The sequence below is a fragment of the Rattus norvegicus genome, chromosome 2 (genome assembly GCF_036323735.1).
Source record: "Rattus norvegicus strain BN/NHsdMcwi chromosome 2, GRCr8, whole genome shotgun sequence".
Classification (NCBI taxonomy): Eukaryota; Metazoa; Chordata; class Mammalia; order Rodentia; family Muridae; genus Rattus; species Rattus norvegicus.
The window spans coordinates 110,922,710-110,942,100 of NC_086020.1; the positions used below are offsets into that span (position 1 = coordinate 110,922,710).

The 19,391-nt window shown below is 38.8% G+C and overlaps 1 protein-coding gene across 22 annotated transcripts in view; it reads right to left on the bottom strand.

The window, feature by feature from the left end:
• The window catches only part of Nlgn1 (neuroligin 1), a 925,330-nt gene that overhangs the window by 737,723 nt on the left and 168,216 nt on the right, over positions 1 to 19,391 (bottom strand). For 5 of the 22 annotated variants that reach the window (XM_017590590.3, XM_017590583.3, XM_039101577.2 and 2 more), the window contains exon 1: positions 7,805 to 8,553. The exons of 14 other annotated variants lie outside the window; for them this stretch is intronic. The gene's annotated coding sequence lies outside the window, so the exon portion shown is untranslated. Of the gene's footprint in view, positions 1 to 7,804; positions 8,554 to 19,391 lie in introns of those variants that run through there. 3 more of the 22 variants (XM_063281165.1, XM_039101574.2, NM_053868.2) reach the window with 2 other exon arrangements.

The following is a 19,391-nucleotide window of genomic DNA, read 5'->3' on the forward strand; positions in this document are numbered from 1 at the left end:
TCTTGTCTGATCGGGCCACCCATAGGTCACAAGTCATCGCTTGTAGAAGCAACTTAATTATGCTTTCCAGTATCTTATAGAGAAACTGGCACAGCCGAAGTAGTGTGGCATTTCCCATCCTCTATTTAAGCTTATTCTTGTTTCTAGTGAGTAGAGAGAGTGCCTGGGAAGAAGGGAAAATCACCCTCCCTTCCTGGTGTCCTGTTTAATTAATGTCCCTTTAAAGAAAATCCCTCACTGCTAGAGAAGGGCCACCACTTTGGTCGTCCAAGGAGATGTTAAGCTGCTGGCGTGGCTCTGTGCCAAAGGTGTCAATCTTGGCCCCTCCGAGGATGATTAGCACAGAGAAGGTCCTTAAGCTTCTGTGCCCCTTCCCTCCCGTCTTCTGCTGGAATTGGCAAACACTATAGTGACTATTGTTTCCGGAGCAACCGTCCACAGAGTTAGAGTGAGACCGTCAACTTCTTTTGTACGATACACTAAACACCAACAATGTCCGCCTGTACCTCCCAGTCTTATGCAGAGTTTGAACAGTGACTCATATGATCAAAATACTACATGAGCAATTTTCTTCGTGTGCAGACATGTTTTCTTCTATATTACAATGCCTTTTGAACGTCTCACAAACACAAGATTTTAAAAAGCACTCTGTTTATGGATCATTTATATAGCCCATTAACAAATCAGATATCAATAATAAATATGCACATTGGCACAATGACTGACCATGTACCTTCAGTAAATTATAAGAATGGAGATAGTGTTATTGTATTAGTAATTCTTAATTAATCCCTAAAAGAAAACAAGCTAAATGTGATTACTGCTAAAACTTTTAGGATTTTCAAATTATTATTTTTAGAGGATAGAGTATATTAATTTAAATTTTCTGTAACTTCAAATAACAACTGATTTCATGGTTTATAGATAAAAAACAAAAGTGAGAAGACTAAGTAGCAGTTAAGTAGGGCAGACCCATCCATGCTGAAAATATCGGCTAACTGATCAATCCATGCGGAGGAAAACAATTGTCTCCAGTACTGTGCCCACCAATGAACCCACCCAACTCCAAGGGATGCTTCTTATTCAATGGTGAAACAGATGGCCCTGTTAAAACTTAATGGGTCATAAAACAAAAACAACAGCCGTGAGCCTGGGAAAGTGATTGGTAGGCATGGGACTTATTGCTAGAGATGAAGAGGAGATAAGAGGGCGGGAGGGGAGAGAGGACTCCAAACACATTATGTTCACGTATGAAATCGTCAAAACGGCCAAGTTAATATGTATTAAAAGACTCCCTTTTAATTCCTCGTAATAGTTAGAAATAGTTTCTCACTAAAAAATATTAACTAAATCAGTGTCATTGAAGAACTCCCTGGCATGTTCAAAATGAAACTTAGAAAAAATGTGTTTTATAAACCACCAATAAAACAACTCAAACATAAAACAGAATGGGATGAGCGAGTGAGTGAAATGACTCATCCACGAAAATCTAGGGAGGCTAGAATAATGTCAACTATATATTGGACAAAATCCAGTCCTCTTAATAGCCCATTCAAGGTGGTCTTCTTGGCCTCCGATGGAGAAAAGCGACGACAAACAACTTATAAAATAAGCTCATGAATAAAATCACAATATATCATATCTATATATTCATGAAATTATTTTTAAAATAATCTATAGTTAGTTGATAGCTCTACATGCTGGGGAGAAGCCCAAATTTTTTGCCATTGTGAAGGTTGTGGACACTGATGTTATGGGGTCACTTGAATATGTAAAGGGGTTTCATCCTGGGATGTTATTATTAAAGACTACAGTTCTAAATTGTAGAGAGCTTTGGCACCCTCAGAACATGTGCATTAGGACACTTGGCACAATTGAAGAAGTCAAGAAACTGGTGATGTTTTTACCCATAAGAAAAGGATAGATAACATTGTCACTTGTGTGTAAAGTTTTGGACAGCTACGTAATACAGATTTAAATCAAAAATGACAGATCCACTGACTCAAAACATAATGGCTGCTGAAGTGAACCTGTACGCCTTTCAGGTTAACTATTGAATGGCTTAAGTATTGCTTTCAGGTGCAGAGAGCGTGACAAGCTGTTGGTCAATGTTATAAGCAGGAAACAGTGTTTATTGCCCAGTATTCTCTGGGGATGGTTTGTTTTCCAAAAGGGAATTTTTAGGCTACTGACGATCACAACCTGACTTGTATTAAGTTGATAGTTCCTGAATGAATTTGCCAGCATAATGAATGTTCCATAAGCTAGAATAAAATAATTAACCATGATTTTGTCAAAGAAAATTTAATTTATCTTTAATTTGTGAATGAACAATGGAAAGAAGGAAAGAAAGAAAAGAAAAGAGAATATAAGTGCTCCCAGGTATGGGGGAGGAAGGTTCACTGTAGATATGTAGGAGAGCGTAGTCCGAGTAAAGAACTTCTGGGAGAGTCCATAGTGGACATGACTGACAGAACTACACCATGGCAGGGGAGAGAGGGGAACCAGGTACAGGAGTCAGGATGCTCAAAGATACAAAAAAAGCAGGGACAAGGAAAATGGTTAGATTATATATTGGGAAGTACAGCCCAGACTCATAGCCTGGGGAAATCAAGGTAGGGGTAAGGTATACCAGCCATGAAGGCCCTGTAACAGGTAGGGACTAAGGGATTGCAGGGAAAACCTGGTGGCCAGGTCCACTTTAACAGGTTAAACAGACACCTCAACCATTTGTTTAAGTTTGAAACCTAACAATTTGTCTGTTTAATATTTCCCCTGAAAGCTTAAAAATACATTAAGTGTATCAAAAACAAAAATGAGATTGTTAGTGTTCCACACAATTGATGGTACATATGAAAGAGAAATCACTGTGGCATTAGTGTTTTCACAAGTAGCCAATGAGACACACCCACTTCTTTGCTTTTAGACTATGTCTGTTCTTCAGATAAGAGAAAATATAAGAAAATATAAATATTTCACTTAGAGAAATAGTTGACCAATATTCTGTATACAGTACAACTTTTGGTTCCTGGCTGAACATCTATTATCACAACCAAATATATCTATATAAATAAATAATCGAGAGAGAGAGAGAGAGAGGGAGAGAGAGAGAGAGAGAGAGAGAGAGAGAGAGAGAGAGAGAGAGACTGACAGAGTTGCACCATGTCAGGAGAGGGAAGAGGGGAAGATATGTGTGTGTGTATACATATACATATATGTATACATATATAGAGAAATAGATATATAGAGATAGAGATATATAGATAAAATATAAATAAGCAAACAAACGATGAGCGTATTTGTTTTCTAAACCATGCAAAACAAATAAACTATGGGAGCAGACAAACTAATAGATGTGCAGTTCATTGTGAGCATGGCCCACAGCACCTCCAAAAGGAAGGCAGGAATCTGAATCTAGTGGTAGTCATCGGCATCATTAGAGAAGTTTAGTCTAGAGAAAAAAACAAAACAAAACAAACACCATTCTGTTGCCTTTCAGAAAGGAATTAGTACCAAAACAAAGCCAATAAAGAATAAAAACACAAAGAAAAACACTGAATCTATTTATGTGGGCCAACTCCTCAACATGGGACCTGACCTGTGCTTGATTTGAGAGGAGTTTGGGAAGAGGAACAAATATGGTAGAAATATATAATAGAAAAAATTAAAAGCTCGTGAACTTTTTAAAAATCCATGAAAAAGAAGAATTAATATTATATGCAAAAAAGTTTGGTTGATGCATTGTCAAAATACTAGCTAATATTGCCATACAAACCAAGAAAAAGTAAAATCATTTAAAAAAATATGTATTTCACAAGTCACATAGAAGCTTCAGGACTCAAAGCTAAGTCCTACCATGACAACTGCATTTGGGTGGTCCTGTCTCAGCCTGATACTTTATTTGCTGTGATGTATCACAGTGGTTGTTTATTTTACATCTCTAGCACTAACTTAACTTGTATTTATTCCAAACTGACTTCCATGTTTAACTTGTTTTTTTTAATTAAACTTTATCAGTTCCTGCAATGTGTGTTATTAAACCTCATACACATTTGCACTTGACTGCTATGATTCGCTCCACGTCCATACATTGAAACGCTCGATGGCTATATGTAGGAAGAAAATTAAATAATAAATACGGAGACTTGAACGTTTTATGAGTGTCAGGATGAGAGAGTGCCTGCAAGGCCCATAAGGTTTCACACAAAAGAGGCATTAAGGCTGAATCTCACATGCTGACACATCCCTCATCTATAAACTCTGCAGTAATGACAGCAGTAAAGTGCCCTTCCATTGAGTAGAATTTCTCTCTTACATGCAATGGGAATAGGCACAGAAGAGATTATATTGACTGCTATAAAAAGAATTCAAATAAAACTCCCCAAAGTTTAATGTCTAATAATTTCAAATGCCTGGAGTGATTTATTAGTTTCCTCTGACTTCAGTTAAACTAACACTTGCCAGTTTTCCCCCAACAGATATGCTACCAAAAGGAAATATAAGTTTATTTTTCTTTACCTTTTTCCTTTTTCTTTTTTGGGGGAGGGGTCACAACACACTTTCATTGCCATTAGACTAAATAAACCTAAAAAAATGTCTTGCTATTCAAGAACCGTTCCTGGACATAGCTGGAAACAGCCGTAAGGTCTGGCTTTCCCCAAGATATCACGAGTTATCTTTTAATAATAATAAATAATAAAAGTATGTTCTACATTTGTTGAGGATATTCATAAAAATTCCACCTTTTTTTCTGGACATTGCAAAATTTGAATATTAAGCATTGAGATTTCAAATTCATAGAAAGGTGGACTTTTTACTGCAGGTCCCAATAAAGCAAAAGAGAGAGGTATTATACTACAGATAATGTATGTTGAATTTCAATCATTTACATTCACGCAGAAAAGTAAACTCTCCCTTTCAGTGTACTCCCACTTAATAACAGGTAGAATTTTATCTTTTTGAAAAAAATGGGGAGTCACAGTGAATGTGGTGAATCATATCAGAACCACGGGATCTGCAGCCACTATGTTAGTCATGTCTGTATTTTAGGCCAGCTAGACCATAGAGAAGATAGCAATACCCGGGGAAATGCAATACAAATACTGTGAACCAATAGCTTTGGGGAATCCAATGCCTCTATCTTTCACTTACATTAAGAATGATATTTGCAATTTTCAGCATTAATTGTGAACTTTTAACCTTCTTGTCCAAATTACACATTTTGTGAAACTTTCATATAAAGTAACAGGAACCAATCAAGGACACTGTGTTCCTTTGAGAAATCATTACAACATGCATGCTGGAGAAAACAGAACAAAATGTAGTTAATTTACCAAGTGCACCCTATCGTGATTCACCACTCCTATAACTGGTCCTCTCTGTCAACCTGTGCTGAGCTTGCATCCATTAACTGGGCATAGCTATAAATTTGGAAGAGTTCTCCATAGGCTACATCCCTTGCTATTGGCTGTCAACGTGAACTTACTACCTACAAGGTTTCTCAGTTCTCACTACCTACAAGTTGTGTAGAGATTTACTATAGAACCATCATCAACCCTCTAAGCAGACTGTACAAAGAAATGTCAAGGCTGCCCCTTTTCCTTCTCACCACCCAAAAAGAGCATAATGAAGCCTTAGAAAATGTCAACTGCTCTTGACAGAAAACTATTTCCCAGCTACAGTGGAGGGGTGTCAACTCACTCACCCTCCTCATTGGTCTGAGACTCCTGATCATCACTACTTTATTGATTTCAGAATATGCAAATTAATCTTTAGAAGGACCCCATCTTATATTTTGAATCTTTAATCACCTTGATGTCAATAATTGTATTATCAACTAGCCTAAAGGGAGAAATATAACCCACCTGTCATTCAAATGCTGTATTGATTTTGTATTAACGGTTAACTCTATTTATATTTTTATGCAGATGTTTGATATTCCTGGACTCTGTGGCCAGGAACAGTGGCTGGGATGTACGCACACACAGAACATCCATTCTTTGCCTTCCAAAGCACACAGACCACGTGACGCAGAAGCATGGAAAAGAGGCAGAGCCAGCTTCACAAATATGTGCAGAAAACAAATGAGCTTGCAGAAACGCTTCCTTAGAATCTACCGTTTTTACAAAGGGTTAACTCAATCCCACAGAAGCAAGAAATGGCCAAGTTTCCACTCTAAAATCCCTAGGACACAAAAGTTTTCAACTTGGCAATTGCATCTTTAAAATACAAATTTCATATACTAGCTTCAGAATTCCGTTTAAGAACACATGGGCAAATCTGAGGGCAAGGGAGGGAAGGGGGAAGTTTGGTAAGACTCCTCTTGTCACAGCCAGAATGCTATTTGAAGTATTTGAAGTTTGTCTAAAGTAAGTATGGGAGGGGGATGAGCTCAGATGACATTGAAGAGTTGTCTCTCTGGTGAGTCCAGACTTAATGGAGAGTCTTTAATGTTAAAACTGTAAAGGTGTCTGCACAAATTTCACAATGTATCAACACACATCCCGGGGAAAATGTCTAATGCTTGTCTTGGAATACTAAAATATACCAGATGCAGCAGTTCATATCATAACAATTGCCTCTCTCCATTTTATTTCAGTGTATTGGAGCAGTTGCTAGTTTTAAAGCAAATGTTTTCGGCCTTAAAGAGAAAAGGCTAACCTAAAGAGACTGAAAGGTGAAGGGATCTGAGGGAGTTTCCTCAACGTAAGGCATCTGTAGACACTTCTATACGATTCATAAATACTTACATATTACATATTATTATGGAAATATAATTGGGCTGGAGCTGTGTGGATTTCAAACTTCAGTGAGCATAATGTCCTTTTCGGATTCCAAAGCAACTTTTACTTCTCTAAGTCAATTAATATTCACGCATTTGCGAGATTAATTTTAATTACCGCTGGCACAATCGATTTCCTTCTGCCAGCACAGAGGAGTTTTTTCTGAGAACTACAAGACGTCTTTAACTGAAAGAAAAAAATACATTTTAACCTAAATTCAGTTGCAAGAAAATCGCTAGAAACTCAAGCACCTCGCAACTCACTGGGAAAGAAAACCTAGGAGTAAGGAGCAGAGCAAAGCAGGCTAAAACCCCAACGGTGGCTGCATGCCTGGTGCACTCAGCTTGGGCCCTGGGCTGAAATACTGCAAAGAGGCTCATCTAACTCAAGAAAGTTAAGTCGGACTGTATTATGCAAAGTCCTAAAAGGAAGTCACAAGATAACCTGTGTGGCAGAATCCTACTTCTTTTCTCCTAGATCAGATGCAGCGACTGTAACCCTTTAGTGCCCGACTGAAGGAAGGAGGTGGTGGGGAAGGGCAGAAAGAAACAGAGGGTGGGAACATCGGAGCTTATGAATAAGGCCACCCTCTTGCTGACTGTATCCCCAGCGAAATTCCCCCAAGAAGCTTAGACAGCCTGAGAAACTGGGCCGAGGCAGCACAATGAAGACCAGAGCTCTCCCCCAACCTCCAAGCAGAATTTTCTAAAGCACTGGCTGTCTCCTCTCCTTAAAGTATCTCTAGGAGAAAAATCGCCGGGTCCAAGAGGGATCTCCCTGCTGTGAGATTTCTTTTTTCAAGGCAAAGTTGAGAGGCTGAAGGCTGCTTGGTTTCCCCACTGACGCCACAAAACCTAGGTTTTAAAGCTCGGTGCGGGCGGAGAGGTCGCGATGCCTGGGAGATGCGCGAGGTGGGCTTCCAGCCTGCTCGCCCCATTTCTCCGGCGCCGTGTCCGCAACCCCTTCAGCTCAGTGATACCCAAACCCGCAGCCCTCTCCCGAGGAAAGAGGCACAAACTTACCCTCAGGGAAGCACGTCCACGGAGGGAGCCCCCTCATCTTCCCCCAGTCCTCTTTAAATTATTCAAGGAGACAGTTTTAACAACACTTCCCAGTCAAATTCAAGCCGAAATGGTCAAAGTATTTACCAGTTTGCAGATGCTTTCTTTTCAACCTCTGGAACTGGGTAATTCTTGTTTCAGAATTCAAGATGCCTCCTTTATTTATTTATTTTTTCTTTAAGCAGCCGCAACCCCAGATCCACCTCCCCCTCCCTCGTTATTCACCCACGGACACTTCCTAAACGTGTGGATTGATGCTTTTTTTCTCTCCAGATGCTGCCACGATCCAGAATCCTGGAGAACCAAAGCCGCATCCGTGTAATTCCGACCATCAGGCAAGAAATACAAGCGATCAAACAACGTTACTTCTTTGAGCTGCGATCAGATAATCCTACTAATCCAATAGATTTATCTCGATTGGAAATTGACCTCAAAAATGAATTCCCAGTGCTGGTGTCCAGTAGAATGATTCCGTAGCCCTATCCGGGTTACCGAAGGGCTGTGGTTTCTTTCTTTCCTTTCCTTTCCTTTCTTCCTTCCTTTCTTTCGTTTTTTAATAATCTTTTTGGGTTCTGGGTGCACTGCTCGCAAAGAAAAAAAAAAGAAAGAAAAGAAAAAAAATGCCGAGGACCCTGGTTTTCCCCTAATACAGGTTTCTACTCCAAATCGGTGCAGAATGAAAAATGATACAAAGGTACCCCTAGTGGCTCGAGGCGATATTGCAGGGATTTCACTTTTCCTCCATCCCCTCTTCACCTTTCCACTCCTTTCCTGGTCCCCTGGCATCTGGGGATAACTTGCTGTTATAGTAACCAGGGGGCTGAACCCCAATTACTACTAGTAAAATGAAGCTGTCTAAACAGGTGGGTTGACTTTTGCCTTTTGCTGGAAAACCGAAGGTCTGTGTTTCTGACTCTTAGGCATTTAAAGGTTTACCCAATAGCATTTAGTAGGTAAAATGGCAGTTTAGTGAAGCACTGTGATGTCAAATAAATGTATTTGTTTTGTAATCACCCCTAGTTAATAGTACACACACACATACACACACACACACACACACACACACACACACACAGAGTCCTGTTCTTCCTGAAATGTATTGTTTTTAGAAAACCACTTAACCTTTTGTTTCCTTGGTAGAAACATAATAAAGGTTATGAATTATTTAGATAATATTTTATCATTTTGGATTTTTAAATATCTTCAATTAAATCCATTTTTTAAATCTGTGTGTATATGCATGCATAAACTTGCACCTCGCAAGCACATATGCCAGAGCCCGTGTATGGAAGACAGAGTACAATTTTCAGAAGTCAATTCAGCTCCCTCGATTTCATGGACCCTGGGGACCTAAATCACATCTTCATGTGGATGCCATGCATTTTTACCCACTAAGCTATCCTGCCAGCTCTCATTTTGGAATGAGATTTATTTGGAATGTGTGTGTGTGTGTGTGTGTGTGTGTGTGTGTGTGTGTGTGTACTCTGTATGTTTGCAGATGCCTCTGGAGGGCAGGAGAAGTTGTAGGATACCCCTAGAGCAGGAGAGAAAGGCTTTTGTGAGCCATCCAGCAAGCGTACTAAAAGTTGTGCTGTCTGTAAAAGCAGTAAGCACCCTCATAGTGAAGCCACTTCTCCAACCCATTATTTTGCATTTTTTATGTCTGTTCAGAAATGCAGGCACAATGTCTCTGAGTGCCGGGAAAGGGCAATTTGTAACCATCATGACCCAAGTCTCCATGAGGCTTCCTTGAAACCTCGAGAGTTCAGCGGCCTCTGCATCAGCACCAGGAGTTCTGAGAGGTTCCAAAGAGGGGATCAATGCTGCGAATATCCCACTTCTCTTGCAAAGCCCATCATGACCCAAGTCTCCATGAGGCTTCCTTGAAACCTCGAGAGTTCAGCGGCCTCTGCATCAGCACCAGGAGTTCTGAGAGGTTCCAAAGAGGGGATCAATGCTGCGAATATCCCACTTCTCTTGCAAAGCAGCATTCCACATAGTCTCACGAACAGTGTCTACCAATAAACCAGCAATCTTTTTAAAATGAAGACTCTAGGTCTTTAGGACTGAAATTTTCCAATTTTAACAAGCCCTCTGAGAACACTTTGATTATCAAGGGCCTGGTAAAATACAGAAGTTGGATTCTCTTTCATGTTGATGGGTTCCATAGCTGCAAAAACTGGAAAATTTTTCTTAACTGACTAAATAATTAAGCCTTTAAGTGTGTGAACTGTTAAAGAGTCAGGAGACATTTCTTCTACCACTAGCTTTGCTGTTAATTGGCTATGTGACTTTGAGCAATAACTTTTGCCTATGGTTAATTTATCTATTAAAATTCAAAATAAATCAACAAATACATGTGCTCCTAGATGGAAGATTCAATATCATAAATTAATCTATAAGACAAATAAAATTGTTATTAAAATGTAAGTACAGTTTATTTAGAGAACTTGAAAAGTTAGCTCTGAAATATGTATGCAAAAGCAAAGGGTAAAAAAAACTGCTTAAAAGAGTAAAAATGAAAGCCAAAGGAACAAAATTCATGGAGTCTCAATGTGAGCTATTAAGTTTTAATCCAGAATGGCTGCCATTAAGGTTTAGTCATAGAAACTAGTTCAGACGAATAAATAAGAAATCCCCAAAATCTTTGCATACATTTATGGAAACTGGATAAATACCAGGTGCCATTAGAAAACAATAAAAGTGTATGAATTATTCAGTCACGGCATCATCCATATGAAAATATTAGAGTTCTAATTTCTCAGCATACCTGACTTTCTATTTAAGATAGCATAAAGAATAAAAAAATAAATGAACCAGAAGGTACTTATATATTACTCATTGGCATATTTTTAAAAGATGCAAGTCAAAATAGACCATGCAGACAAAGATTCCCTTGACTGAGGAGAAGTCACTTGGTCCAATAAGCGTCTGAGAGAGCACTCAGTGACCTCTGGTCTTCAGAGAAATTCACAGCAGGATGCTAAGATCACACTTCACAGCCACGAAATTGGTTAGAATCACAAAAGTAGTAGCAATGCATGCTGATGAAGACGTGAAGAAGCTATGGAGAATAGACTGGGTGAAGGTTCAGAGGGTTCAGAAAAGCATTTAAAAAAATCACTGGATAAATTCACAGCCTACAAAATTATCTTCCCATTCTTGGAAAAAGTCATTGCACATTAACTTTAAAAACCTAAAAGGGACCAAACCACCAACCAAAGAGTACACATGGAGGGACCCATGGCTCCAGCCCTAAATGTAGCAGAGGACGGCCTTGTCTGGCATCAATAGGAGGAGAGGCCCTTAGTCCTGTGAAGGTTCATTTCCACAGTGGAGGGGAATGCCATGGTGGGGAGGTGGGAGTGGGTGAGCTAGGGGGAGCATCCTAATAGAAGTAGGGAGAGGGGGGTATGAGAGAGGGGCGAACCGGGAAAGGGGATAACATTTGAAATGTAAATAAATAAAATATCCAAAAAAAAAGCAAAAAGCAAAACCTAAAAGCATAAAGTCTCACTATTTCTGAATCAATAGAATGTTAACATGCTACAATAGTAGAAGTATAACAGAGATAAATGAAAATCCCTTAGATACTTGAGTTGCCATGGATAAATCTCAAAAATATTACATAGAGAACAATTTGGCTATTGCTTAAGATGTCTTGTGGATATTAATTATTAAATATATGTTAAACATAATAATACTAGAGAAATGACTTATTAGTTAACATCATTTGCTGCTCCTTTGAAGAAATCGGGTTCAATTCTCAAGACTTCCATGGCAGTTCGCGCTCATCAGTAATTTCAGAGATCTGGTGCCTTTTTCTGGACCCCATGGGCATTAGCCCCACAAATGGTGTACATCCATGCATGCAGATAAACACTCACATAAGAAATAAATATAAGTGAATCTTGAAAGCTTGTGAAAATAGTGTGTCTATTAATGAGGGGAACATGAGTATGTAGTCTGAGAATATTATCTGAGTAAGAGAATAAGCAAAATTCAGTGCTACAATTTCCTCTGGGTAGGACTGAGTTAATGAATTTTCACCAGCATCCTGCATATTGCCACGTGAATCCATAGTACTTTATTTCCCATGCTGTATCTTGAGCTACTCTTACATATAAATTAAGTCTATACCTGAAATATTTCATTAATATGAAAATACTTAGACTAGATGATTTCTGTGAACCCTCATAGAATTATATATTTTTTAATTATAAGTTAAAACTTTCAGAGGGATATAGCTTAACGACTTTTGAGTGCAAGTTAAGAAAGTCATTTTCACTTAGTGAAAAAAAAACACAGTCATAAAACGTAAGTCAATGTATATAGTTTAAAATGTAAAAACTCAGAATTTTTTTTACTGAAAATAGATTTTTCATACATTCTTCTAAATGCATTTTAACTACAGTTTCCCCTCCCTCCATTCCTCTGAGTTCCCCCCACCTGTCCCTCTACCCCAGATCCACACCCCCTACATTGTTTCCTCTTCAGAAAAGAGAAAAGCAAGGCCAAGACAGACAGCACCAGACAAGATGAGAGTCTTCATATCGAGGCTTTACAAGGTATCCAAATATAAGGCAAAAGAGTCAGAGATACACCCACGCCCACAAAACCACCATGCTAACAGCTATAACACATACACAGAAGACCTGGTGCAAATCCAGCAGGTCCATGCTTACTGCTTGAATCTCTGTAAGTCCTATGAGAATTGCTTAGTTGATTCAATGGACCGTGTTCTCCTTATGGCTTCCATCCCTCTCACTCCTATAATCTTTCCTCCCCAACTTCCAGGATTTTCTGATCTCCTAGGGGAAGGATCTGATAGAGACTTCCAATTTGGACCTACCTACCTTCCCCCTTTCTTCCTTCCAACCCCCAAATGTCTGGCTGTGGTTCTCATCTGCTACAATCTACTGCCAGAGGAACCAGAGGAAGCCTGTCTGATGATGACTAGAAAAGATATTGATCTATGACATAGAAGAATATCATTTGGAAGAGATCTATCTATCTATCTATTTAAATTAATTTATTTTTATTTTGTCAGTTCTGTTTGGTTCTATCCTCGATCTCGGACAAAATGTAGAATTGTAGGAGTTTGTGGCTGGATTGGCGTTCAGATTTCTCTTTCTGTAGTTTGCAGAGTACCTTTTTGTGCCAGAGAGACTAGAATGTACGAATAAAAGACCCATGAAAGCCTACTACATGCTCAATGAGCTGGGTGGATGTTGCCATTGACAATGGGGCTATGCTATTAGTTTTCAGAGAATGTTCTTCTGCCCTAGCATCAGACTGGGTTGTTTAAGCATCTCCATAGAACCTCCTCACCCAACAACTCAACAGAATGTAACCCCACTCCCACTATTGGAAGCCTTGCTGGCTCTAAAAATATAGCCGGTTAAGACTCCATACCCTTTGTTACTAGAATTACTGACAAGGATCACCTTATCAATTTCCCAAAATTGCACTGGGATTTCATATTGTGTCCCACCCCCAGGGCCCCAATCCCGCTGTCTTTTCCTGCACTCTCTCTCCCCATCCTCCCCACACCGATCCCTCCTGCTCCCATCCCCATCCACCCCCAGTCCAACTGAAGAATCTGTTCTATTTCTCCTTCTTAGGGAGATCTATGCACCCCCTCCTCTGAGCCCTCATTTTCACCTAAACTCTCTAAGTCTGTGGATTGTAGCTTGATTATCATTTACTTAACAGCTAAATCCACTTATAATCAAATGCACGCTTTATTTGTATTTCTTGGTCTGGGTTTCCTCAAGAAGGATGGCTTTCTAGTTGCATCCGTTTACCTGCAAATTTCATGATGTCATATTTTTTAAACACCAAAGTAATAGTCCACTGGGTAAATGTGCTTCATTTTCTGGATCCATTCTTCAGTTGAGTGGAATCTAGTCTGTTCCCAGTTTCCGGTTGTTATGAGTAAAGCCATAGTGAACATAGTTGAGCAAATGTCCTTGTGGAAGATGGAGCATCCTTTGGTTACATGCCCAAGAGCGATATAGTGGGGTCTTGAGATAGATTGATTCCCGGGTTTTTGAGGGACCCCAATATTGACTTTTATAGTGGCTGTACAAGTTTGCACTCACACCAGCAACAAGAGGTCCCCTTGCTCAACTTCCTTGCCAGCATGAGGTGTCCTTTATACTATTGACCTTAGCCATTCTGACAGGCGTAAGACAAAATCTTGAAGTAGTTTTTATGTGCATTTCCCTGATGGCTAAGGATGGTGAACATTTCTTTAAGTGGTTCTTGGCCATTTGATATTCCTTTGTTGAGAATTCTCTGTTTAGATCTGTACTGCATTCTTAAATTTGGATTATTTCATTTTTTATTATTTAGTTTCTTGAGATATTTATGTATTTGGGATATTAGACCTCTATCAGATGTGGAGTTGGTGAAAATCATCTCCCATTCTGTAGGCTGCCTCTTTGTCCTACTGACAGTGATCTTTGCCTTACAGAAGATTTTCAGTTGCATGAGGTCCCCTTTATTAATTGTTAATCTTAGTGTCTGTACTAGAGTTGTTCTGTTCAGGAAGTTGTCTCCTGTGCCAATGTGTTCAAGGCTATTCCCCACATTCTCTTCTATCGGGTTTAGTCTATCTGGTTTTATGTTGAGGTCTTTGACTCACTTTGAGTTTTGTAAGGGTAAAGATAAGGATTTATTTGTATTATTCTATAAGGATTCCAGTTTGATGCACCATTTGTTAAAAATGTTTTCTTTCTTCCAGTATGTATTTCTGGATTCTTTATCAAAATGAAGGCATCCATTGGAGTGTGAATTTATGCCTGGGTCTTCAGATCAACTCCACTGAACAAGGCATCTGTTTTTATGCTGCTACCATATATTTTTTATTACTGTAGCTCTGTAGTATAACTGGAAACCAGGGATAGTAATAACTCCAACAGAGAACTCAGAATTTTATAAATGCTCTCTATGGAGAAATTTAAAAATCACACAGTTTTACATTTCTAGGAAGTAGAAATGAATTCAGAGTTATTTGTTTCTACAATGAATAATAGAATTTTCAGATAGCAAGCAAAATTCACCATCAAAATTAGGGGAAACTGTGGCTGAAATGGAGAAGCAGGTCACAAACAGCTAGAACATTCTTTCATTTTTCTTTGATATCATAAACATGATTAGGGCCTCTGAAATGGTGAGAGGGATGATCAATGGATCATGCTGTGTCTCACCACTTAAGGAGAAACTACCAAAGCCAGAGAAACCACAAGCAAAACTACAACAGACAATTTTCTACTGGAACATTTCAAATATATATGTGAATTCAAACCAAATATTTGTCCACATGACAAATAAGAGAAAACTTCATTTCAAAGACATGGTATTATACTCATCCTCACAAAGAAAAGACACTAAATATTAGGCAACATTTATAAAGCTAGTTTTTCAGGTATGACAAGGAACATGAGATTCATACCCTCTACTGGGGCTGGGCTGGAGAAAGATGCTTTAGTTTATTGGGAAGCAGTCAACTTCCACCCTTCAGAAGCTCTTGGAAATAACTAAAGCATTTTGGGATGATTAAACAGTGAGATGACAATTTAGTATCAACAGAACAAGCAGGGTGCAGAAAGGACATGCGATGTTTATAAAGTCTGAAGAGGCTGACATATTTTTTGAGCAACAGCTTATCAAACCTCCTTGCATTTTGGAAGTAACCCTAATAACATCCCAAGAGCAGCCACTTCGAAAAGGCTGACACTACAAATCCTAAGTAGAACTTGACCATTGGATTCTTGGATGTAAATGGATAGTTGAACTATTTTTAGCAGTACTGTGTCATCCATGCCAAACAAGTGTTAGATACTGTTATGAACTGAAGGCTTCGTCTGTGACAGAAAGTGAGAGACAGGAAAAGTGGGAGGAGGATGCTGAGCACAGAAAAGAAGGGTCACAAAGGAAAGTACTCATGACTGCAGGACTCTAAGAAGCAGACAGAAACGCACTTGGTTTAGTAGCCACTATGAAACAAATGTTTAGTGAGTGAATGAGTTCATAGATCAAACATGGGTGCCAATTGCTATATAAAAATAATTAGCATCTGCATTTGAACGGGTTGCTAATCTCTTCAGAAAGTGAAAGCAAAAGAGGAGAAAAGCAAAGGATTTGGTTGCTTTCTGGTGGGGAAGACAGGCCATAATGATCCAACTGGAGTGCTGTGGTGACTCAAATTGGACTAAAATGTCAGCCATGGGAAAACCTGGGATAATAACACACCCAATTTTTATTTCTGCACCTAATAAAGTCATCGACTGATTAACGCCATATGGGTCATGTGGAGAAATGAATAACAAGGTGTTACTAAAAAGGAGATGACACTCTTCCGCTGTTGTTTTCAATATGAAAAAGGCTATGCTGAGGAGACTCAGAATGGGTGGGTATTTTTTTTTCAAATTAATGAAAATGACATTTATTATTGAAAATTTCCGTACAATATCTTTTCTTTCCCCCTCCCTCCATACCCTGAGAGATCCTCAATGCTTTATGATCATGTCAGATTGCTTAAGCTCTAAACACTACCAAACGTTTTAGGATAATGGTCTCATCGTAAGAAAGGTAAATAGCATCTACACGGAAAAGGAAAACAGTTTAGAGGAGAAACACTCCACTGCCTTCCTTCAAAATTCGTCTGATGTACACTACGACTCCATGCTTCAGACTTGAATCTAAAGGAGTGGCATCCTAGAATTATAGAGGGTATAAAATAAAAATTACTGCAACATTACAACGTCAGCAGACATGGCTGCTCACAATCATCTCCTTCTCCTAGTAGTTGGGCACAGCACATGATCCTGCTTAATTAGGAAAGACTACTTTAAACACCTGACTGATGTGGAATATTTAAGGTAAGCACTAAGAACACACCTGCTTGGGTGCTAAATATACCAGATGCATCTTTAAGTTTCACCATTGAAGACAGCGCATGCAAACCAAGGCATAGGGACGAAGCCTTGACATTTTAGGATGAGATCACTACATCAAGGTTGTTTAAGAGGGCAGGATGTGTGTGTGTGTGTGTGTGTGTGTGTGTGTGTGTGTGTGTGTGTTGTTGTTGTTGTTGTTATTGTTGTTGCTGCTGCTGCTGTTTCTAAGGCAGTGTCTCATCCTGTAGCCTAGGTGCTTGACCCAAGTACACAGCAGTGATTCAGTGTGTTTGAACTTTCCCTTCTTGGATGAAACATATTTTTAAAGAACTCCGAAGTTGGGAAAAGCTGGAAATCTGAATCTTTCTAAACAAGTTTAGTAATCTTTTTGACCAATTTGAAAATGTTACAAATATTTGTCCATTGTGCTACAAACTAAGGATTTATTATGCTGCCCTTTGAGAAATTTATAATTTAAATATTTATGATTTGTACTAGTATTGTGCACTAACCCTTATTTTTAAACATGTAGATATTCATCTTTAAAGATTTTTATCTGATAATAACTAATTTAATGTTACATATTTGTAGGAAAATTCATTGTTTTTAATGTATCTTGTTAATCATATTCATGAAATAGAATAATGTTTATACTGAATCATAGATCATGGCCTGTAATTATATGTGCATTCACATGTATGTGTGTTCACATGTGGATAAACATGCATGAGGATTTAAAACTGCAGTCCCAGGACTCAGCCATCAGGAATGTCATCTACCTTATTTTGAGACAGAGTTTCTCACAGTCCTTGAATTTCCCAAGTAGGGTTTGCTGGATAGTGACTCTCACGCTGCAAAACCCAATCTCTCTCTCTCTCTTTCTCTGTCTCTCTCTGTCTCTCTGTCTCTCTGTCTCTGTCTCTGTCTCTGTCTCTCTCTCTCTCTCTCTCTCTCTCTCTCTCTCTCTCTCTCTTCCTCCCTTCCTCCCTCCCTCCCTCCTCCCTCTGTTCTCTTAATGTGCGTTCTGAATTAGTACAAATACCTTACTCACTGAGCCATCTCTTCAGCTTAATCTTGATATTGTAACTTCTTCATACCTCGAAAGACCTAGAGCATTGTTTCATAATCCAGAATAAGTTAAATTATAGAAAACCTTCTTAAACATAACTTTGGAATAGCATCCTACCAGATATCGGAAAATATTAATAAAGTTACGTTTCCAATATTAGCAAAAAATCTGTGAATTTTGACCTATGAGCAAGTCCTCTGAGAATTAATTTCTGTATTAAGCTGGTAATAAGCATCAAGACGAATACTGCCTCTCACAGACAAGGAATGTGTAGTCTTCCTCTTCTGCACAGCATTCTATGCTAATTAAAAACAGTGCTGCCCTAGATGCTCATTCTTATTCAATGTGTGAATTAATAAGCATCATCTACCTGTCTTGAAATATTTAGTTCTGCAATTTCCTAAAATATATGTAACAGAAGTCTATAAAGGGCAATTAATGAGCAGATCTCCACTTCTTAATTCCGTTATCTTTGAATCTCTGCCTATCTTCGAATACACAATTACCGGTTAAATGACATTTTTTTAATTATTTGCAACAGATTGCAGAATATCAGACATTTTTCAAAGAAGTAGGTTTTTTGAAAACCTCTTCAATTTGAGCTTAATGTCAGCCTTTTGCCTATATATGAATAAAATCATATCTAACAACTTGGTAACAAACAATAAAAAATGTCATGAAACAGAATTGCAAAACCATGTGACATTCAATGCAGACAAAACTCCGTCTTTGAACTGTCCATCCTAAAGTTTATGCTCTTTAGACTGAATCGTCTGAGCGTCGTTGATTTTTTTCCATAAACATTTCCAAAGCCTCTTACAGGGCTCCTCAAGCTAAGAAACTGTGTTTTTATATTGAAGCTGTCATCCCAGCTCCTTATTTCTCAACTGTGCTTAAAGGAATGGACAAAGGGAAGAGGGAAGAAGTACATTTTCAATGACTTGCTTATGTATTATGCAAAAAAGTCCTAACGACGGAGTTCGAAGATTTTTTTATATAAATTAGCAATGTTGGCAGAATACTAAAATAGATAATTACATATTACTAAGAAGACTCTTTGCTATACTATGGTGCAAAAGAACTACTCCTGGCTTATTGATCTTTCACAACCCACATCCTCATCACTCCCACGTCTAGAGAGATCAGGAGAAGACAGCTCAGAGTAGCAACTCATTGCCCCAAAGCCCGCACAAGCCCTTAAACATTAGCAGTTTCTATGGTAGCTCAATGAGGGGTTCTGGGGTGCTTCTCTATACTCCACAGATTTCCATTCACCACACAGGAAAAGGTAAGAATAGAGATAGCCTAAGACCAGCATGAGGTTGGTGGAATTGATAAATGAAAAGTTTGTGTGCCACACAGCTGTGGACTTTTGCCTTTTTCTTTGTCTCTTGCTACTAACAGACCCGTTACATTGCTTTTAATATATTTGACATAACTAAACTTTAAATCATAAACAACAAATATAACTGTGTTAGCTATGAGTAAGATAGAGCCTGAAACCACGCATGCACCACTGGGAGTGCCTGGATTTGAACCTCTTGGTGGGTGTCACTCTGCACCGCAAAGAACT